The 24,337-nt window shown below is 34.6% G+C and overlaps 1 long non-coding RNA gene and 1 pseudogene across 2 annotated transcripts in view; one reads left to right on the forward strand and one right to left on the reverse strand.

Moving 5' to 3' along the window:
• LOC118500841 overlaps positions 1-24,337 on the forward strand; it is a 327,925-nt gene that overhangs the window by 81,707 nt on the left and 221,881 nt on the right. The window lies entirely within an intron of this gene.
• LOC114498161 lies at positions 6,489-6,620 on the reverse strand (annotated as a pseudogene).

Genomic DNA, 24,337 nt, shown 5'->3' on the forward strand with positions numbered 1-24,337 from the left:
ACGTGACTTAAAAACTTGGAATGTGTGAGATTATATATATATATGGCATCACATTCATAAAAGACAACTAGTTCAATGGGGGATAATCCTTGGAAACTAATGCAAGGTTTTGTTTTTGTTTAGTTTTATTTGAGAGCTTTGGTGAAGCGTTTACCTAACACTTGATAAACACCATAATAATACTTTAAAAGAGTAACATTATAACAACAATCTTTTTCTTCTTCCACTGTGCTCTCTTTCCTCTGCTCTGTTCTTTTCTTTGCCCCCTCCTTTCTTCTTCCCTCTCCTCTTCATTCCCACTTGTCTCCTCTACCCATTCCCATTCCTTCCCTCCTCTACCTCTTGGTCTTCATCTCAGTCTCCCCCCAGTTTCTTCTTTCATAGCTCTTTCCTTCTTCCAGTACTTTTTCTTCATCTTGAAATTTTGATGATACTGATAAACATTTTTTGATACATGTCTTTAAAAATCATTAGAAGGTTTCAATTGTCATCCTATCTGCATCTTTATTATGAGAGTATTACATCGATATAAATTTTCAGTGGATTATAATTTATTATCAGGGTAATAACTTTGTTTCTCACTGGGAGTTTCACTCATTCATGCATATTTTATAATTTGGAACAGCTAAACTTTGAAAATCACTGAACAAGCATGTTATGGGTTGTCATACTTGGATTTTATTTCTAATGTAAAGATGAATGTGCTTGACATGGGCCAATTGTATTAAAAACTAGGGTCTCCGTAGCACTCATGAGTTGTGTACATGTATGTCAGGTATTTATGTTGTGAAGAGTGCATCATGGGGACTACAAGGATCTATGAGATTTATTTATCATTTAGTACTGTTATCTCATCTAGCTTGGTATGAGGTTCTGCTTAGTATTTAAAATAAGCACTTACTACATGGTGAGTCTGTAGCCATCACTTGGCAAACCTAGGGTTGGAGAGACTTAAATTAGTTTCTTGATTGTTCACATGGACTTATTTTTCTTATTTTTAAAAATTTATAATATGTGGTCTTCAGATTTCCAGTCCCCATCTTTAGCCAGTGAGATATTTTATCTCTCCAATCTCTCAGTGGCTGGGGACAGGGCACAAGAGAAAAATATTAGCATTCATCCTGATTGCCAGTCTTTTTAAAAGTTGCATTTAAAGTATTATTTGTGGTTTTTGAAATGTTTTTATTCAACTGTTTTGAGGAACAGTTGTCATAAAATAAAAAGCAATGATTATAAGTATGTGGTTTGATGAGTTTGACAATTATACACAGACATGAAACTACCACCAAAATAAGATGTGAGACATTTTCATCATCTCAGAATATGCCCTCCTGCTCCTTTGCAGTCAGTGCCCCAGAGCTACTCCCCAGGCACCCACTGACCTGCTCCCTGTCACAGAGATTAGCTCTGCCAGATTGGGATCAGTGCATACTCCTCATTCATAAAGTTGTATCAGCATAAATTATTTGTTCTTTTTAATTTGTGAATATTATTCTATTACATGAACATAGTTTATTAATTAACTTGTGGATGAAAATTTGGGTGAGTTCCTTATAACTTGCAACTATTTTAATTAAAACACCTATGAACATTATTTTTAAAGATTTTATTTATTTATTTTTAGAGAGAGGGATAGGGATGGAGAAAGAGAGGGAGAGAAACATCAATGTGTGGTTGCCTCTCAAACGCCCCCATCCCAGGGGACCTACCTAATCCGTGACCCAGGCATGTGCCCTGACTGGGAATCTAACTGGCAACGCTTTGGTTCACAGGCCGACACTCAATCCACTGAGCCACACCAAGCCAGGGCAATAAATTCTTATAGAAGTTCTTATGTGGGCACATCTTTTTATTTCCCTTGTATAAATGTCTAAAAGTAGAATGAATTGGTAAGGGTCCGTAAAACTTCATAAAAATATGAGGAATTATTTCCAAAGAAATTGTATGGTTTTACATTTTCACCTACAAGGCATGAGGGTTCTGGAAGTTCCATATCACTGAGACATGGTCTGTCTTCCTAATTCTGTCTGTTCTAGTGGTTTGTGGTGACATATCATGGTTTTAATTAACATTTACTTGATGATTGATATTGCTGAGCTTATTTTCATGTTCCAGTTGTTCATTTGAACTTTTGAAGTGCCTGCTCATATCTTTTATTAACAGATATAAAGTTATTCACATTTTCTATTTTATTTGTCAATTTTAGTAAGGTTTTTAAAGAACTTTGCCAATTTGTTCTAAGTTGCTTATAAACATGTTCACAATAATCTCTTTATTCCTTTAATGTTGTTAGAAAATGTAGTGACTTCTACCATTTCTGATATTAATTTATATTATTTCTTTTTATTTTCATGACTATTATTTGTAGTAGTTCATTAATATTGTTAATATTTCATAGAACCAATATTTATTTGTTTATTTTTCTATGTTTATATTATAACTCATTGATTTATTCTCATATTTATTATTTGCTGTCTGATACCTTGGTTTGATTTGTTCTTCTTTAACTAGGCACATAATGAAAAAAGCTTAGGTTGTTATGACTTTTTTCTTTTTCTCTGTTACAAGCACTTAATACAATGAATTCCCCTCTATACATTGTGTCAGCTACAACCCATGTATTTTGATGTGTTGTGTTTTCATTATCTATTTTTTTTAAATTCAAGTTAGTTCCACATCTTTACCTCTCATTTTTGTCTTGTGGTATTTTCAAGTGCTGCTCACTTGCCAAGTAGTTGTTTGTCTTTGGATATATTGCCAGTTTGATTTGTAATTTAACTCCAAGTGCTCAGAGATAAGACTGTGTTTTTTGAATTTTACTGAGACTTCCTTTATGCCTTGCATGGATTATTGCTTATCACACACATGGCTCCACTGAAAGGAATGTGCATTCAATGATTGTAGATTTAGTGTCCTATAAATATCAGCTGGTCAATTGGGTTGATGCTGCTATTAAAATAATTTCGCCCTGGTTGGTGTAGCTCAGTGGGTTGAGCGCGGGCTGGGAACCAAAGTGTCCCAGGTTCGATTCCCAGCCAGGGTACATTCCTGGGTTGCAGGCCATAACCCCCAGCAACCGCACATTGATGTTTCTCTCTCTCTCTCTCTCTCTCTCTCTCTCTCTCTCTCTCCCCCTCCCACCCTTCCCTCCCTAAAAATAAATAAATAAAATCTTTAAAAAAAAGATTAAAAATAGTTTCTATTAGTACTTATTTTTGCCTAATTGCTTCAACTCCCAGGAATGAATTGCTAAATTATCCACCATGACTATAGACTTGTTATTTTTTCCTTTAGTTCTATGAATTTTCACTGTGGTATTCAAAGTGTGTTCATTAAGGATCAGTCCATCTGACTGATGATTTGCTGCTTGATTTCAATTTGAAGTGACCTTTTGTCTCTTTTAATGTCCTTTTTCTTGGAACTTACTGATATTAATACAGTCCAACTTTTCTTCTGTTAATACTTTGTTTAGAATGTCTTTTCTTTCTATACTCTATTTAGTTTTCTCTCAATTTATCTGTCTGTGTCTTTGTGTTCAAAGTGTTTTTCTTGTAAACAATACATTGAAATAGTTGAATCTCAAGTTTTTGATTGTCTGTCAATCCTGCTTTTTAGTTGGACTTTCTATGACATTGAAAACAGATTGACAGCTGTCAGAGGGGAGGCAGGTTGAGGGACTGAATAACAAAGATGAAGGGATTAAGCAAAAAACAAAATGAAACAGAACAGAACAACTCATAGATGCAGACAACACCATACGGTGATTCAGAGTGAAAAGGGGTGGGGAATTAGAAGAGGGTGTGTGAGGATACATGGTGATTTATCAACAGAAGGAGACTGGACTTGAGGTGGCAAACCCACAATACAATATACTGATTGTATATGAGTATTATAGAATTGTACACCTTAAACCTATATAATTTTATGAACAAATGGCACCCCAATAAATTCAATAAATAAGTAAAAAATAAAAAATAAGGAAACTAAAAATTAAAAGAATTTTAAAAATAATAAAGAAAAACTGAAAAAAGTTAATATAATTATTGATAGGCCTGGTGTATGTCTACCATTTTGCTATTTGTTTTCTATTTGTTTCATAATCCCATTATACTGTTTCATTTCCTTTGCTATCATTGTCATACATTTTACTTAAATATATGTGATAGGCCTGCAAACACATAATTATAATTTTTTCTTGAAACAATTGATTTTCTTTATGATATTTAAGAAAAGAAACCAAAGTAGTCATTAATACTTATTCAAATATTTAACATTTCATGATTCCTTCTTCTAGATATAAGTTTCCATCTGATATTATTTCCCTTTTCCATGTCGATTGTCATTGGTGGCATGATCTGCTGGACATTTTTCCCTCAGTTTTAATTGATCTTACTCAGAAGTTTCTTAAATCTCTGTTTAAACTTTTCAGACTTCCAAGTGTTTGTTTCCGATGCACTAAGAATTCTGCCAAAGGATTTGAAAGGAATTTCTATGTAAATATCGAGGCTCTCCTCCCATGGTTTTCTATTTTGGGGATCCTTTTTATTTTCCAGTTGTTCCAGTAATCACCAATTCTGACCTCTAGCTCCTTAAAATGAGTAAGACTGCTGCTGTCTGAGGATGAATGCACATGTTCTCCAGGGTAATTTCTGCTGTAAATGTCTATCCCTTTGGACTTTGGGGCCAGCTGGATGAGGCTTGAATATCAAATCTGGCACCTATTTGTTAGTAGGGCTGTCTCAGGAAAGTCACTTAAATCTTCTAAACCTTAGTCTCTGTTGTATATATTTAACAGAGTCTACCGGTATGAGTTTATTTTAGGATTCAAGATTGTTAGATCTGTATGTATATATTTACACACACGAGCACATGTACTCAAACACACACACACATAGGAATGAGTGTGTGTGTATATATTTACTCCTTTCCTGGAGGATATTAATTAACATGGTGTTCATAGTGACTTTATAAATTATCAGTACTAAGAATATCAAGAATCAACTGCATACTTAGAATTTATACTGGCTACTGTACTGGTTACTGACAGGATGTTAATGTTATGTCAACTATACTGCCATTAACAAAAGAAGAAATCTGTTGACACTTCTTATTTTTAGGGGCACTTTTTTGGTAGTGACACATTATATTTTTCTATATATCTTATAGCCTGGTGCATAATCACATCATTTCAACTAAGTATGAGTGATACTTGAGAATATATTATTTTACTCAGCTAAAAGTAAGCTATTTATTTTCATAAGGAAAAAGAGGAGATAGGATAATAAGAAGCAATATACAATCTATTCCTATAAACCAGAGGTAGCAAACACAAGGCCCAAGGGATAAATCCAGCTCTCCACCTTGTTTTATCTGACCTGGCACCTTGTTTCTAGTTTCTAGCACCAGCTTTTGCTTAATTGTTAAGGAGTAGTTACATTTATACAGTTCTAAAATTACATTTGGCCCTTTGAAGGCAACCTCGAGGCTGATGTGGCCCCTGGTGAAAATGAGTTTGATAACCCTGCTATAAGTAGCAATAAGAATTATTTAAAAGAGGTTGAAGATACAGCACCTACCTTTATAGAAGAACTCAAAGCTGTTTTAGAAACCAAGATTTTCATGTAGAGATCAACCAGAACATTTAAAATATAACCTGATGGCATGGGTTTTAAGCAGCAAAGAAACAAAATGAGAAAGGTGGTGGCTGATCACAGTGAGAAAATAGAAATTAGGCACCAAATAAGTCTTTATTGAGCCTATAATAAAATAAATGTGTAATTAAATATTCAATTCAAGGGGTAATCAAAATATCACAACCAAAAGTAAGATATTTTTACAGTTGGCATCATAAGATCAACTTAATGTTACCTAAATCTTTGACAAATCTGGGAAACAGTGGATATTTTGTTGTGCAATCTTCATTGAATGGTAGTCTATACTCTAATCTGAACATTGAAAGTTCACCTTATCCTTTCATTTTAGCCTGATAAATAATTGTCATCCTCATTTAATAACCAAGGCTTCTTAATTATTTTATCTATAGGAAATCTCTTAATAAATCATCACTCAGAGTCTAGAGACTGGACTGCTTCCTTGTACTGGGGAACTTTTCCATTTTATTGCTTATAAACATGTGTTAACACTTTGGGGGCTTTGGGTAGTAGTTTATGTGTGGAAAACAATTTTTTAAAGTTTGTGTTTTATCCTTTCTCAAAAGGGATGAAGATAAATTCTTTCAAGTATTTCAGGGAATTCTCAGGCATAAATTAGTAAGTAATACTCTAAGTACCCTTTCTTTTCCCCAAACAGCATTCTTTCTCACAAAGTATGCAGATATGGCATATCCAGAAACAAGGCCAATTTCTCCCTGTGTAAGAAGATAATAAAAGAGTCACTTTCAAAAACAGAACATTTTGATCTTTGTGCTATGTCTATGAGGGAGGCCACTACTGGCATAGGTGGCAGACACGGTGAGAGCTTTGGGAAGAAAAGGATATCAAAGTCAAAATTAGAACTTAATTTCTTTTTGTGTGTCCATCTGTTCCTTTAGGAGAAAACAGTAGATTAGGAGAAACTTGCAGATATTATACTTGATCTTAGCCAAAAGGCCGAGAAGTGATGAGAGAGCAACTTGAAGAGAGGCAAAATGATATATACTGGATGTAGTGTTTTTATTTTTGACAGTGTTCCCATTTGCTTTTGAATTCCCCTATGTAGTTGGGTCACTTGTAAAAGCGTTCCTTTGTGCTGATGACATTATTTTAAAAGATGACTAATGATTATAATTGAAGTACCAAGAATCAGTTTATTGCCTGGACTTTGGAACAATTTAGTAGGAACAATTTCTTTTAAGTACAGAGAACAAAATTGCTTTTGCAAGAAGGCAAAAAGTAGAGGTACTGATAAATCTATTTGATATTGCATTACTAGAGGACAGGCTTTTTAGCTCATAACTTTGTACCATATGGCTAAGAATTCCACGACAATCCACTAGAGAGTTTCTAGAGTGCATTTCTCATTGCATTTTCTATGTAGCATTCTGAACTTACAAAAGAGAAGCTTTGGCAGAGTTGGAAGAAAAATTAAGAATAATAGACTTGTAAGTTATTGGAGCCCAAGTACTTTCTTTAAAGGTCATTGAACCACTTTCTCTCATTTTACACTTGAAACTTCACCCTGTTGGAGATGAAGAGGTGAATCAGATCATCCAAAAAGGATAAAATATATGTAGCTATTAAGAACATGAATGTCTTAAGCTCAAGGTATTTTTTAAAACTCATCTTTGTATACTATGCATCTAAATAGACTCTGACAAATAGATGTGTAATAGGTAGCTGGATTTCCCTATGTATTTGCATATGGTTTTATGCTCTTTTTATATTTGTATGCATTAAAAATACAGAAACTCATCAAGCGTTCTATATAAACTATATAATTTAACATGTGATATCAGTTTCAAAAATTGGTAAACACATAATTAGTAAACAATTTAACTAACTCTCATGAACATTAATATATACACATTTTCTTTCCAGGGATTAAAAGTATCTTCACCTTATTTTTTCTATTTCTTTTTCTAGATGTTATTTATTTATCTTTAGAGAGAGGAGAAGGGAGGGAAAAGGGAGAAAGAGGAAAAGAAACATCAACGTGAAGGAGATACATTGATTGGTTGCCTCTGGCACACCCCCAACTGGGGACCCACCTGCAACCCAGGTATGTGCCCAGACTGGGAATAGAACTGGCAACCTTTTGGTTTGCAGGCCAGGACTCAGTCCACTGAGCCACACTAGCCAGGGATAAACTATATCATTTAACATGTGATATCAGTTTCAAAAATTGGTAAACACATAATTACATTAGTAAACAATTTAACTAGCTCTCATGAACTTTAATATACACATATTTTCATTCCAGGGATTAAAAATATCTTCACTTTCCTTGATTCATATTGGAATAGTGTATACATTCATTTTTAATTATAAATTGTTTTTCTGAAAAGAGATAATATTAAGTGCATAATTCACTTCATTTTAAAACTTGCTATTTAAGACAAGCAAAAATAATAAAACAAGCTATGTTTTCCTTATAATTGCTGTTTTGAGGAAGGAAATGCTACACACGAATGCACACATACACATTTACACAAACATACACACTTGTATTCTCTTCTGTACAACTGAATATTTTGTTTAATGTTTTGGTAAAACACGGTGATGGACAAAGCAGTGAAAAGCTGTTAATAAAAATTATACCCCCCTTCAGTGTGTTAATACAAATGATTCGATATTTCAATATCCTTTTATGTTTTATCTTTCCAGACAGAGTGATAAGGAAAATATTTTATTTATCTATAATGGGAAACTAAATTATATTCCCTGAGACCTAAGAATGACCATATAATGGTTATAGAAGAATCAAAAATCAAATAGCCAATTACTAAATAAATGAAAAATAATGTGATCTCTAGGAATCAGATAATGGTAGGTAACAAATGATTCAAAAAGAGTATAGACATTAATTGTAAACTACTATTTTACTATTGTAATTCAATAGCAGAGATTATGACATGCAAATGGGGGCACTAACCTTAGATATACATGAACTGTGCATATTGTGTTTATTTTGTCCACGTGGATGGCTTGTGCCCACCTATTTATGCCAGTTGTGATGGGATGCCTTGGAATACAAACAGCATAATGTGAAAAACTGGACTCTTTTTGTTCTTATGTAATTGATATGCTGATAATGCCAACAGCGTTAAACATTAAGCACTTACTATGTCAGGAAGAGTGCTTATCAATTTACAGCCAACATTTCACTGCACACAATAATTATGAAATGGATAAAAATTATTTCACTTTTTTATACAGAGAAAAAGCAGTGCCTTGAGAATTCACTGCTAGAAGGAGTAGAGCCAATCAGATTCTCCACATACAGTTGTACTCATGTGTGTCTAGTGCCTAAAATTATGACACAACTTATATAATGATACAGAAATTTGCTCCATAAAGCACTAGAATTCAGGAACTCTAGAGGCAAAGAAAATAAATATCACTAGATAAGATTGTGTATTCCTGGTGGAACCAAGTCTGAATTGGTGTTTAGAACTTAGAATTTTAGCCTGGCTTAAAGCAGTAGAAATACAGAAGGCAAATATGGCAGAAACATTGAAGAAATGAGAAACAAAGCTCTATAGGTAGTAAATCTTGGGTCTCAATTGAGAAGTTTCTTTTTTTGTTATGCTCCTCCCGAATCCTCAGTGTTGGGCTGAGTACCCTTTAGTGTATTCATTTTTTCCCATGCATATTGTTTATTACGATCGCTGAATAATCCTAAACATAATGTTGAAAAAAAACTGAAGTTGAAAATATAAAGTTAAATACAAAACTAAGGCTAAAAATGGCTAGTGGTTTAACCTAGGCATAAAGCTGGTAACAGGCTTTAAACACAGGTACTTAACTCAAAAGTCTAGTGCTCCTAGGGTGACACTTAGGCTGTCAGGGAGATTTATCAACTGTGGTGGCAAAAGACGAATGCTTTTCCTTTGCTCACCGAAAGCCTCGGAGTCTCATGTAGGTGTTGTTGCTCCAGTGAGGGAAGCCATCCTCTTCTGAAGAATGTGGCATTCTTCTACCACAGCTTGCGTCACCCTGCATGGACTTGCCTGCACATGCGTGGCCTCCAATGGATTATAGTTTCTGTAAAGACAGTAACCCACTCAGGTTTTATGCCCAGAGTTCAGATAAAAAGAACTGGACAAGGGAGAAAGACAATGACATCTCAAAGACCTTGGATAAATATTTCTGAACTTTAATTAAATTAAGTTGTAATGGTATCATGAACTAGAAAGAAATGCTACCTCACACAATAACAAAATTAGCTTCATTTTAGCTTTCCTTTTTAGTCTTTACTTAATGAAAAGCATTTTACAGTATATGTAATTAATTTTGGAAGGGGTAAAGTAACATTTTTTAATGTAAGACACTAGTGAGTCTTCGGGACTTGTCACAAAAGTTATTTCTGTTTATAAAATATCTTAAATGATTCTGTTTCAGAAATGTCTTCCAGGTTTCATGAAAGCAACTAAAATAAGAATTATATATTGGTGAGGGTACGTGGGGGAGAACATCCAGCTGGAAAAAGTGGATTAATATCTACATTTCACAAAACACTAAAATGAAATTAAAGCTATAAACAAAGTTTAAGACTACAGCAAGAAGAAAACAGGAAAGGAGACAATAACAGAGGAGAGAGAAGGAGTTGGCAACTCAAGGATGGAAAATAAATACAGCTGTCGTGCAGGCTTACCAGACTAGAGAAAACGGAACACTAAATGCCTGGACTGGAGAGAAACAAGAAAAAGCTAGCTGGTTTGTGAAGAAATAGAAACTTCGGAATTGAAAGCGTTAGGCAAATTTGAAGGGTGTTCTTTCCCTAGTGTTCAGAAATTCTCAGCCTCTGCAGCTAGGTAACTGTCCTCTGTACCCACAAAATGTGGAAGGTGTGCTCTCAGGAGACATTCTGGCCTCAGTGACCTCAACATCAGCTGAGTTTTAAAATGAGAGACCAACCCGCAAATATCACCTGGTAACTTGTTAAGAATTAAAAGTATTAACTTCTACCCAAGACTTACTGAATCAGAAACTCTGAGGTTCGATGCCAGTGACCTGGGTTTTAGCAAACCTTCTGTGTGATTCCAGCATCCTCTAAAGTTTAACCACTAATTCAGAGGACACTATCACCAGTTTAGCTCAAGTTCTGAAAATAAAAGTCCAAATATATTGTACCAAGGGAAGGTGGGAATGTTGTCACATTTATTTTAAAAAGCTGAAATGCTTCTTCTTGATAAATAAAGTAAAACACCTTATTTAGTTAAAAATGTTTATGTTTATTTATCATTCATGTGTTATAAATATAAAAGTATTCCCAATAGCTATAGGAGATGCCAGTTATTAATGGATTTTCTTTTTTAAAATATACTTGAGAAAACTTTTTAAATTTGTTATTGTTCGGTTAGAGTTGTCCTACCTTTTGCCCCATTGCTCACTCTTACCCCATTCCCCCCACTCTGACATTCAATCCCCCTCCATTGTCAGTGCCCATGAGTCCTCTATTCATATTCTTTTGTTTGCTCCTTCCTCTTTTCCCTTGTTACCTGTCCACCCTCCCCCCCATCACTGTTAGTTTGTTCTTTATTTCAGTGTCTCTGGTTCTATTTTGCTCATTTGTTTGTTTTCTTGATTAGGCTCCACTTACAGGTGAGATCATATGGAACTTTTAGTTCATTTTTTGATGAGAGTGATGGTTTCAAGGTTATATACGTAAGGCACAACTCATGGAATTGTATACTTTAAATATGTATTTTTTGTGTGTGTCAGTTATACCTCAATGATGATGATTTTTTAAAAGTCAGATGGGATTTTTTAAAATCATGTGTTTTATTGATTTTAAAGGAGGGGGTGCAAAGAGAGAGAGAGACAACCCGCTACCTTTTGGTGTATGGGGCAATGCTCCAAACAACTGAGCCGTCTGGCCAGGGCAGGATTGTTTTAGGTAGAACTGTGATTGTATGTGTACATCACATTTTCTTTCTCTGTTCCTCCGTCAGTGAACATTTAGGTTGCTCGCACATCATGGCTATGGTGAATATGCTTCATTCAACACAGGGGTGCAGATACCACTTCAAGATTCTGATTTCCCTTCTGTTGGATAAACATCGCACCATCTTACAGTTCTGCTAACAGTATACAACGGTTTCTAGTTTTCTTCACTTCTTTTTCCCTAATTGTTCATTTTTAAAAAATGATAATCCTAAAAGGTGTGAAGTAGTATATCACTGTCCTTTTGATTTGTGTTTCTCTGATGATTAGTGATGTTAAATATCTTTTCACATACGGGTTGGTCATTTGTAATGAAACCCTGAGGGCGTCATGCTAAGTGAAATAAGCTAGTATAAGAACTTCCCATCTTGGCCAATGGGGAAGACTCCCCAAGGCTCTCTGACAGTCTAAGATGTCAGGATCAGTGGGGAGAGGGGTCCTGCAGAACCTGCCACCAGGAGAAGCTGCAGCCCTCAGCCCACCTGCCGGTGCTGGGCCTGTGCTTGGACTGTCTATGGTAGCATTATGAGTTTGATTTCTAAATTAGCAACCTAAATAGAAAGAAATTCATATTCATACATGGCACATGTACATAAATTCTCCAGTTTGCAATACAATTTAAGTGTTACAGTGCATTTCAAATCCTTGTAGATTTAATCAACATTTGACTGGTAGTGGGTAATGCAATTTGTCTCAAATGCTCACAAAAATAATCACAGCACCAAAATTTAATACACCAAACATAAAGTAATTACTACCACAAATGAGATGTTTAAGTATATAATTTCATTAATTATAAAGGAAGTCATGGTCAGGCACATTGTGTTTTATAATTCCATATAACATAAATATAATTAATAAAAATTAAGGAATCACAATGTACAATGTTCATAATAACTACTTTTATTAAATATTGAATTTTAGTACCTCCTTGGTTAAATATAACTTTGGCATTAATGCTAAATATGAATGGTCACTTTAATATTGTATGAAATGGGTCAGATTCAACTTCCCTGGTATGTTGAAGATGAAGGAAATGAGTCTTGCCTGATAGGAATTGTATTGCAAAGCCAATAATTATTTAGCAAATTTTACTCATGGGCTGGAGATTTGAAATTGCTTATTTAAATAGATATTGACCATACCAGAACACTGTAAAAATGTTAAAGGAATAAAATAATGTAATGTTTACTGTATAAACTTTCCTAACATGCATGTTACTTGGTACAGGTTATTTTATATTTTCATTTTTATCTTAATACACATTCTATCTTGGAAATTATAGCAATGCTCCATTGGGATAAAGAAATGTCAGCCATCAGGGCTTAGTAAAGTACCCTACTTTACTAATAGAAAATTAAAAAGTTTTGGGGTTTGTGATTGTTATGGATATTTTGCTTGTTTTTGTTATGGCAGAAAATATTAACAAATTTTAAGTAAAGCCACTTGAACATGATGTGGCTTATAGTACCATGGAATAAACAGATTCCAACCTAAATAATTCTGTAGGAATTGCAGCCAGTTTCAGTGAGTAGAATTTGCTCACGTGGGTTTCTATTACAGCTTTTAAGGTACAGCATATGTCCATTCACTTTTTCAGATATTCTTTATTGTATTCTCTATTCAAATCTGTTATGACCTAATCATTGTACCAGGCTCAGGTGATTAAAAATAGAAAATATCCGTGACTTCTGCCTCAAGTAGCTGATGAGCATGTCATAAATGAGAGCAGGGTGTTTCCATAAATGCTGTAATTGACATGTGCACAGAAATTAGAGTCAGTGTGGGGGACGTGCACTTGGAGTGGTCAGGATGTCAGTAAATGCACCCCAAGATGCCAGCTTTTTAGTGGTCCTTGAGCATAAATTAGTACAGATTTGTAAAGAGAATGTTCTAGGAGGGACTTCAATGATAAAATGGGTTAGCAACAGCTGGAGAAAATAGGGGTCTTACACGGTGGTGCAGGAAATGCATTCCAGAGATAAATGCATTCCTGAGATACACGCAGACCAGGATTTGAGGTATAGTGGCAAGGTTTATTGGAGTGAAAATAAAGGACTGCGCCCAGGTACACCATGAGGGATGTCTCTTCTACGACCAGGTGTCTCAACTCCATCTTGCTGAGGATGAAGTCCAGCCTTTGGGGCTACAGGCCCGCACTTGTCCCCACCAAGCCCAGAAGGAGGGTCAGGCCCCAGAACTGCCATTCCGTTAATCCTGCATCTGAGGCTCCAGCAGTCCAGCACAGTCTCTGCTCCGGTTCAGCCTCTGTTTTGCGCTACATTTTGGCTTCAAGGGCTGCTGAAGGGAGAGAGGGTGCACCCGTGCTTCTGAGACCGGCCTCATTTAAATTTTGTATGTCCCTGGGCTTGGGGAGAGTAGGCTTCTTTCAAACTATCCATTCCTTTTCCTGTATTTTCCCAGGGCTATGCTGGTGCCTCCCGGATCCATTCCTTTTCCTGGATCTTCAGGGTTTTGTTCCCTTACTCCACCTGAGTTTTCCCCCAGGTTTTTCTCCTCTCTTTTATGGTAGCCGTCTTGGCTCCTAGCAAAGTACCTCCCGTATCTTGGCTTCTACCGCGCGCATGCCTCAGAGGGGGAATTTCCTTCCTGCAGTTTAGCCTTGCTTTGATAATGCGTTAATCCAGGTGAATGGGGCAGTTGTTCCCCAAGGAGACAGGAAAGCCCATTTTCCTGTCTGTTTGGGGATTAGTGTCCCTTTGGCAGAGGACCAGACTGTCCCCTGGGGTATCTGTGAAGCTGTAGCTTCCCGACTTAATCAGGCTTAGCCAGTTTTATCCTTTCTCTTTTGTTAATAATTATCTTTTGTTAATAACTAGCTACTATAACATTATCATATCTGTTTGAATGTATTGCAGTAACTTCTATAGCTTTGTCATAGAATTTTGGGGTTGAATTAAAAATGTGTACATTGAAAGCCTGACATGTGGAAAATAGGCATTTTAAATTTTTCACTAAATATGAAATATTGTGTAAAATGCAATGTGTAAATAATACACTCTATATGTTGAGATATCTGAAAAGGCCCAGTATGTAGCACTTTTCCTCATCTGAGTCTGTAACCAAATAAGTGAAAAATCTTTGGCAGACAGAATTCAAATTATCACCAGATATCAAAATATGTGGTTTTATCCTTCAGGCTGTTTTTAAGTGAAACCAAGAGTTATACACTCTGACTCATCTGGTCCCATCTAGCTCTGGATTGAGCACATAATATGCATATTGATTTTTTAATAGACTTTACTTTCATAAGTAGTTTTTTGTTCACAGCTGAACTGAGAGGAGGAAGGTACAGAGATTTCCCATATACACTCTCCCCTCAACATTCACAGCCTCCCCCATGATCAAATCTCCCACCAGAATGGTACATTTGTTACAGTTGATGAGTATATGTCGACATGAAGACCAAAGACCAAAGACCATAGTGAGCCTTAGGATTCATTCTTGGTGTTCTGCATTTTATAGGTTTAGATAAATGTAATGGCATGTGTCTCTCATAACTGCATCATATAATGGTTTCAATGCCCTGAAAATCCTCTGTGCTCTGCTTATTCATCCTGTATCTTTTTCATAAAATGTTAAACCTAAACTTAACCATACAACTCAATAATTTCACTTCTAAGAATCTACCCAAGAAAAATGAAAATGTGTGTCCAAACAAAAGTATAGATGTTAATACTCATAGCAGTAGGATTCATAATGGCCATAAACAAGAAATAATGTAAATGTTCATGAATGATGAATGAATAAACACGTGGTCTGTTAACCACACAGCAGAATACTATTCATTAATAATAATGCAAATCTATACTACAGCATAGATGGCACTCAAAAACATTTTCTGCATTTGTGCGTGCTTCTCTCATGTTTGTGAATGTCTTGCAAGTGAGGTGCTAGTTAGGTTTTTGTGGGGAAAACTACTGGAAATAAGATGTGGAAAGAACGAATGCCTAACATCGCATGTTCCCAGAAAGGTTTTATAAGTGTTGTGACAGTTGAACTAATTCAAGGAAGATGAATGTACATTTTTTTTCAGTGAATATGAGAATGTTTGGAGGGAGCTTTCAAGGCAAAACTAAAATCATGGAAAAGGCATGAAAATTTTGGAGGGGAGGGGTGCACATACTAGCTTTAACCTCAGCATAGAGGAAGCACAGGAGAAAATTAGAAAATAAAGCTCAAAATACTTCCATTGTTAAGCATGTGGGTGAAGTAGTCAAGATTGGGGAGTTTCTTGGAGAGGAAAATTAACCCCCTCTCCTGACCTGAGGTCTGTTTGGTGTGGGCTCAGAAGCAAGGATGTTCTGGAGAGAGGCTCTGGAATATAGAGGCTGACAGTAATTCAGCCACACACAGGCAACCAGGGGTGAATCCAGGATCCCACCTACCTGGGTTTAGATAATACAGGGACTATAAGTTATGCTCTGTTGATTTCATTATCTTCATTGTTATAAATCTTCAAAATAAAAAAACACTTCTATGCAACAAAATAATAATAGTAACAAACCAAAGCAAAAAAATAAGCTAAATAATGTTAAAAAGCTAATGACTGAAAATGTATTTTCCAGATACATAATAGTCTAATTTCTTAGCCTGTAGGAAAAAATTCAGACAAATAGGAAGAAAAATGGATAGAATAAATTAAAGGACAGTATGTTTATATACATGCAAAACTAAAACAAATGCTTAATAACATAAAAATTCTCAGTATAATTATGAAACTATTAATTAAAAAGCATTACTATTTCTTCCTCGATGGATGGATGATGTGTGAAATTTGTGAAAATTTAAGAAAACAAGTTCACTATTTAAAATAGTGCAAATTTGTGTAAACCCTTGGGAAAAACTTATAAATATTTATGGAAGTTAAAGAATATGCATGTTCCTTATCCAATTAATTCACTCCTATAAATTTAGCTAACAAAACACACAAATACCCAAACATACATATATAAGAATAGTTTTTGTGAGATTTTTATAATGCAGAATAACTCAAGCCAACAGATGATGAAACCATTCAAATTCAGATATATTTATATTTTCTGAGGTAGGAAACTGCCAGGATATTTTGCAATTAAAAAAAAAGGTGAGCTGCAAAAAAATATGTGAAATACAATCCTGTTGTCTTAAAGAAAGAAAATAAATTATGGAAATTGCTTAGAAGATATTTAAGAAGCTTTTTACATTATTTACTTTGGGGAACTGACCTTTGACACTGGAAATGGCAAGTAGAAAGTAAACTATAGTTTTGCTTTATTATTTTCTTCCTTGTTGATATTTTTTACAAGGAACATACATTATTTTAATTGTAATAGTACTAGTAGTGATAATAACAAGGTGCCTCTGCTGTGCTATGAGGAATTCAAGGTAGAAAATGGACAGGACTTGGAAAGAAACAGACAGAAACAAGTGTCTCCTTTCTGAGGTCCTAGTTTTGTTCTGAGCGAGGCTCATGGGCAGAGAACAGCTGTGTCTAGAAGAAAAATGGTCTGACCTGTCTCAGCATCTACCAACACAGCCATTTTGTAGCATGATAGGAAGGCTATGGTGAGAAGGCATGCACATGCTTTCTTGAGCCCCTCTGAAGCAAACAGAGTGAGAATGCAAGCTATAGCCATTAGAGTTTACACCTAACTGGGATTGACCTGTCCTCTGCTCTTGTTAACTCTATAAAGATAGGCAGATATTTCCCATCTGCCTATCTGAGATGTGGCAAAAAGTAATATAATGGAGGCCTTCATACGGAGTTTATACAAATGGTGATGATTACTTCCAAAAGGTGGTGTAAGAGATTCCATCAAATTACGGATGAGTTTTAAGAATGCAAGGACCACTTGTCTGCAGGTAGAAGACAGAGAGAGATCATATAGTCAAAAAAGATGCAGATTGCATAGAATGGCAAAATTAGATATGGAGCTAGTTTCATTTGGGAATTTCTTTTGAAACCAAAGGCAAGGGAGAAGAAGAAGAAAAAGCAGTTTCCTGGCAAGTGGGGCTGGCAAAACATAGACCCTGTTGAGGTCTTCCAGACCTCAAAGTTGTGATTTGAGATACAGCTCTCATTTCTTCCCCAGTTATGGAGAGGCTCCACTAAGATTACCTGGCATCTTCTTTGAGTTATCACACATTTTGCACAGTAACAGCTTGATCCTTCAGTACAGGAGCAGTAATACTCATTATAAATTACACCAGAAATAGTAGCTATCTGGACTTGCATTGGTTTTGAAGAAAATTGGAGCAATGTTAATATCTATATCTTCAAAGACAACAAAAGGCATGTTTACCAAATAACTATTATCAAACTTAGGTTCAGCTTTCTACATGTCTCAGCATGAGAAGTAAATCTTTCTCAATGTAATTAGGAAAGTGAATTTAATGTTTAAATTATTCTTGTGGAAACTTCAGAGGAACGAGTAAATTCAGAATATGACTATCTTTGAATAGACATATACTAAGGCTCCAGATCTGTAAATAGAGCATCAAAACCTTACAGAATATAGAGGAAATACCTACCTTAAGATGTGTCATGACTATATGGTACCACTTACTTACTCCCATCATTGAGTCCCCCTTTTTGGAGTTAATCTCATATTTCAATTGATTCTATACTAATGGAGAACCAGCGTCTTACCTTATATACCTTTAATGTCTCTTTACCAGGCTTTGTAGGTCTAGGATTATAGGCACACTTTAATTGATTTAACATTATCCCCCCCAAACTTGAAATGGAATAAGGGAGAAAATTAAAGGGCAGGGAAAGATTATTTTGATGTTTTGGTGAATTTAAAGACATTTTTAAAGCTAATTTTTACATATTGAATGTGATGTATATATATATTATTACAAGACTAACAGTGAATGTTGTATAATACTAATAGCAAACACATTCAAATGCTATTTACTATTTGCAGGAATTTTTCTAATATGTAGCAATATGCAAGGCATCTAATAAGTTCAAGTTTAAAACATCACTCAGGACAAAATAAAAAGTACTGACAGTAATAAGCAAAGATGTAAAACAAGAATAATTCTTAAACACTTTTGGTGGAAATGTAAATTTGTATAACCATTTTGAAAAGTTAATTGGTAGTATCTACTAAAGTTGAACACAATACCACCTATGGCCATAAAATCTCAATTATAGGTATATACTCAATGGAATGAGCATGAAAAGAAGTCTGTTATGATATTCACAACAGCACTATTTATAATGGCCATGAAGTGGAAAAATAGAAGCAAGCTAAGTTAATTTTAGTAAAATTGATAATGGATAAATAAACTATTGCAGTCAAACAATGGAATGTGAGGTAACATTAAAAAATGATTGATATATACTGTAAAAAAGATGAATCTCACAGACTTAATATAAGCAGAAGACATAAAATAGTCTACATCACTTGTATGTGATTCTATTCACATGAAGTTTAATATATACAAAATATTCTTTATTACCAAAAATAAGTACAATGGTGTACTTTTGGGAAAAGGGATAATTTCTGGAAGGGCATAGGGGGATTTAGGAGGTAGTAGTAATGATTTTTTTATTGCTTATTTGGTGGATTCATTTTGTGAAAATTTTGTTAAACTCTGCACCCATGGTTTGTGTGTGATTCTGTATGTATATTCTGTTTCAATTTAAAAAGTTATAATATTTTTGGAAAAATATATTGGCTTCACAAAATGAGAATATCAGGTTATGATGTAATTTATCCAATGTATATCATTTGAAAAAGGTATATACACACTTCTAAATAAGTGATATGCTATTATATTTTTATTTTTAATAATTCTAGAAAATGGTAATGGGAAAGTGTTATCATAAATGAACAGGAAAAACTATGGCCCAAGCATTCATTAATTTATATTCAATAAGTAAACATATCCTCAGTAATAAAACACATATTAAGTGAATTTCAAACTTATATTTATGAAATAATTTTCCTTAAATATGTACACATATTTTACAACTTCTTAAAGGTGTTTTCCAAACAATTATTTATTTAGATCAAGTTAAAGAACTTTGACTAACAAGATTGTCATTGTTGAATTTATATACATATCCATTGCCTTTATAACTAGTAATATGTACCATCGATTACATGGATAGATTTCCCCCTTATCAGAGGTTTGTGTGTATGTTTGGGGGTAAATAGCAATATATTTTCTTACCTTTTCCATCTATAGATCTTCCTCTTTTTAATTGGAAATAGAGTTGGACATAGCACAGGAAAAATTAAGCAACATCTTTCAAGTTCACATCTGAGGGATGCCCTTCATCCATGTATCTTACTTCTTTATCCAGTAGTTAGAGTCCAAAAGTACCTTTGCTATGTGTTCTGGCATCTTGTCTTGATTTCCCAATGACTTGTTCTGCCATAGAAATATTTTGCCTCAAAATAATTTAGTAGATTAAATGAGCAAATCAACTACCCTAATAATCTTCTGAGGAAGTGAAATACACAATAAACACATCTGATATAGATATGGTATGGAGAGTGGTAGGACAATGGAAGAAGGAATACAAGGAGATTGAGAGAAGAAAAGAAAGAGGAGAAGTAGCATATCAAAAGTGTAGCTGTTAGCGTGTGGACAATTGCATTTGAGAAACCAAGAGGAAATGTGATGGCAAAAAGCCATAGGTGCTGTAATAAATGGGATATTCCTAAGGCATTAAATTCAGAAAAACTCAAATAATTAAAAAAATTGCTTTTTATTATACTGTAATAATAATGACTTAAATAATAATATTTTAATTAATATATATGATTTTGTTAATCTGATTTCCTATTTCTTTTTAGATAGATTTGCAACATGGCAGAGATCTAAAAAAACACAGTTCTTATAGTTTCCATTTCTAGAGCAGTTCATCTGACTGGCAGTAGGTTTCAAAAGCATAAGATACTGGTTTTAGATTTCTGGTTAAGTAGCAAAGGTAATTTTCCCTATGTTTTATTGCAAAATATTTCTTGTCTCATTATTTATGTTTATGTGATATTCCATGAATCACAGGTGAATTTTCCCCTTACTCCCCGTCTTCTTAATAAAAGTTGATTTTCTGTTTGAGTACTAATAGAAGTAACATTTTCAAAGCCTTTTCCTGCATGCTACACAATAATTGTTCCAAGTGAGTGAGATATTTTGCTTTTTCTAAGAATAGATGTTTTTAATTTAAATTTTCCATTTGTTCAATGATTCCAAAGTGTTTCTATCTTAATAATGAAAAAATAATGTCCATATCAATTACACACCTAAAGAAATTCCTTTTTTTCTCCATGGGTTGTGCCATTTTTTTTGCATCACAGGAAGATTGGTGGAGAAACACAGAACTTTCATGTTTGATATATTGGGTCATTAGAGCTTGATGAGCTGCAAACAAATCCTTTTTTTAAGCTATAAGCTTAACAACTTCAGTACAAATGGGATTATTCTCTAACCTTTAACAGCTGTGAGGCAGGATTATTAGTATGTGAAATTAACTTTTCATACTTAAAGTACTAAAATATAACAACAAAATAAAATAACTTAAATACCTAAAAAAGCATTTAGAGGAAAAGGAAATTTAAAACCATATTTGAGGATGTGCATTTGAATGATAACAGTTTTCATTAAAAACAAACAAACAAACCAATATAGCCTTCTTTCCACATCAGTCCTGTACAGAAGTCTGTGTGTGGCAAATTTATTTAATGTGGCCTCTGAATTCCTATCTTACAGTATCACTGTAAAGTCCATTATTGTGATTTGCTATTCATTGTCTAGCTCTTATTCCTCCTTTGTACTATTCCCAATTGAAATTTAGATGTCAACTGTGAAATATTTGTATATATTCTGAAAACATAATATATGGAGCAATACTTCCACCAGAATTTATGATAAAAAGATCAAAAGATTTTATATGCTTACATGTGCTGGTGTTGTCCTTAATTGAAATAAAGAGACAGGTAAAACCAGAGTTCGGATCTGTGGTAGACCAGATTCTAAGATGGCCCCCTGAGATTTCTTGCATTTATGCTCAGAAGTGTGATTATGGTGCGATATCAGTCCTGTGATTATGTTACTTAATGTTGACAAAGGAATTTCGAAGATGTAATTCTGGTTACTGATGCTCCGTTACTTTAAGATTATCCAGGTAGGCCCTTTAAAAGTAGAACATTTTCTCCAAGTGGTAGCAGAAGTCAGAGAGAGACTCCCAGGACAAGAAGAATCTGATGTGTCACTGCTATCCCTGAAATGGAGAGGGCTCTGGGGCCAGGACCTGGGAGGGGCCTCTGGGTGTTGAGAGGGAACAGAGGCCCATAGCTGGGAAGAAAATGGGAACTTGAGTCCTACAACCTCAAGGAACTGAATCCTGCCCCAACCTGAACAAACTGGGAAGTGGATTTTCTAGTCTCCAGGTAGGAGTGCAACCTGGCTGATTACCTGGATTTCGGTTTTGTTATACCCTGAGCAGACAGCCTAGTTAAATTGTGGACATCTGACCTATAAAACAATGTGTGTTTTTGTTCTTTTAAATAAATAGCTTTGTGTGTTTTTGTTCTTTTAACTTTTTATTTTGAGATCATTGTAAATTCATATTTAGTTATAGGAAATAATACAGAGAGAGTCCATGTGCTCTTTTATCCAGTTTCCTATAATTGTAGTATCTTGCGAAATATCATAACCAGGACATTGATGTTGATGCAATCCTTTGTTTTTATCCAAATTTTCATAGTTTTACTTGTCCTTCTGTATCCACCACCACAGCCAAGTTATAGAATATTCCCCTCACCGCCATGTTTCCTCATGCTGTTCTTCGATGATCATAACCATCTCCCCTGCAGCCCCTTTCCCCAACGCTTGGCAACTAAAATTGTGTCATTTTTGAGAAAATTACATAAATAGAATCATATGCCATGTAACCTTTTGACACAGGATTTTTTTCACTCAATGTACTTTCTTTGAGAGTTATCCAACCTGTTGTATGGATTAATATAGTCAGTTTTTTAAATTACTAAATTGTATTCCATGGTATGTGTGTACATAATTTGTTTAACCCATAACCCAGTGACAAAATACTGGGATGTTCCCAGTTTTTGGTTGTTACCAGTAAAACTACTATATCTGTGTACATGTTTTTGTGTGTATGTAAGTGGATTAGTTCCTATGGCTGATGTAACAAATCACTCCAGACTGGGTGCCTTCATGTAACAGAAATTTATTTTCTTATGGTTCTGGAGGCCAGAAGTCTGAAATAAGTATCACTGGGCTAAAATATAGAAGTCGGCAAATTCAGATTTTCTCTGGGGGACAATATAGGGAATAATCTATTCCTTACCTTTGTGGTCACATTGCCTTCTCTTCTGAAAACTCTTAAATTAGTTAAACATATACAGATTCTTTTCCAAGTAAGGTATCACTTACTGGTTCCAGAGATTAGGATGCAAATATCTTTGGGTGGGCAGTGTGTATGTGTCTGCATTTTTCACCCTATTATAATACACTAATTTCTCTGAGATAAATGCTTAAGGGTGCAATTTCTGGGCCACATGGTAATTGCATCTTTTGTTTTGCAAGAAATTGTCAAACTGTTTTCCAGAATGGCTATGAATTTTTTTCATTGCCACAAAAAATGTATGAATGATCCAGGTTCTCCACAATTTAGTTTCTTAAACTATTAAGTTTGTGACAATATGTTACACAGCAGCAGAAAAATAATAGATTATCTTACCCAAATTAGCACATTACAGTGGGCTATCTATAATTTTTTACCATTTCATATGTTCAAGATATGGAAAGTGTTAAAATGAAACCCAAGTAACCATTCAGAATGTCTTTTAGAGAGTATTAACCTGGAGTAAGCTTAATAATAGTCAAGCAAAATGATGACGTATGGACAATCCTTCTTACTATTTAGCTGTATGTGCATTGAAAATTGTAATAGCATGGAGAATAAAATAATGGTGGACTGGATTTTTTCCTTAAGATTTGATTAGAAGGAAAGTCACTCATCTAGAAGTTAGTGAAACTGTTCTCAGTCATTTTGCCAAATTTCTATTAAAGATTCTTTTCATTTTTCCTTTTATCTATCTGTCTGTCGATACATCCATCCATCATCTATCTTTCCATCTATTTACCCACCATCTATCATCTGTGTATATATTTATTTCTCTTTAACATACTCCAATATGGCATGTACCCTATCCATCCACCCCTCTCTTATCACCACACTGTTGTCCATGAGTTCTTTTTCTTTTTCACTTGATCCATTCATTCTCTGATGCCCAAATCCCCAGAGCTGTCATCTGCTCTCCATCTATGAATTTGTCTCTAATTTGATTGTCAGTTCAGTTTGTTCATTAGATTCCATGTATGAGTGAAATCATATGGTACTTGTATTTCTCTGAGAACACCATTATTTACTTTTTAAAATTGTATTTTTCTCTTTCAGAGGGGAACCTAAAAGAATAAGGGCCTTATTAATTTTATTAAGGCTACATTCCTAACCTGTAGAACATTTCTTAATACATAGTAGGCATTCAGTAACTACTCATTGAGTGAAGGAGAACTATTTTGAGACTTAAGACAAGAAATGGAGTGCCTAAATTAAGGCAATAAATGTAAGTGACAGAGGAAGAGACAGAATTAATGTAATAAAGTGTGGACTGACATTGTTGAAATGTGAAAGAAATTTCTTGGATAATATCCAAGACCTTGCAGGTAAAAGGTTACTTCCT

Source organism: Phyllostomus discolor, chromosome 5 (assembly GCF_004126475.2).
Source record: "Phyllostomus discolor isolate MPI-MPIP mPhyDis1 chromosome 5, mPhyDis1.pri.v3, whole genome shotgun sequence".
Lineage (NCBI taxonomy): Eukaryota > Metazoa > Chordata > Mammalia > Chiroptera > Phyllostomidae > Phyllostomus > Phyllostomus discolor.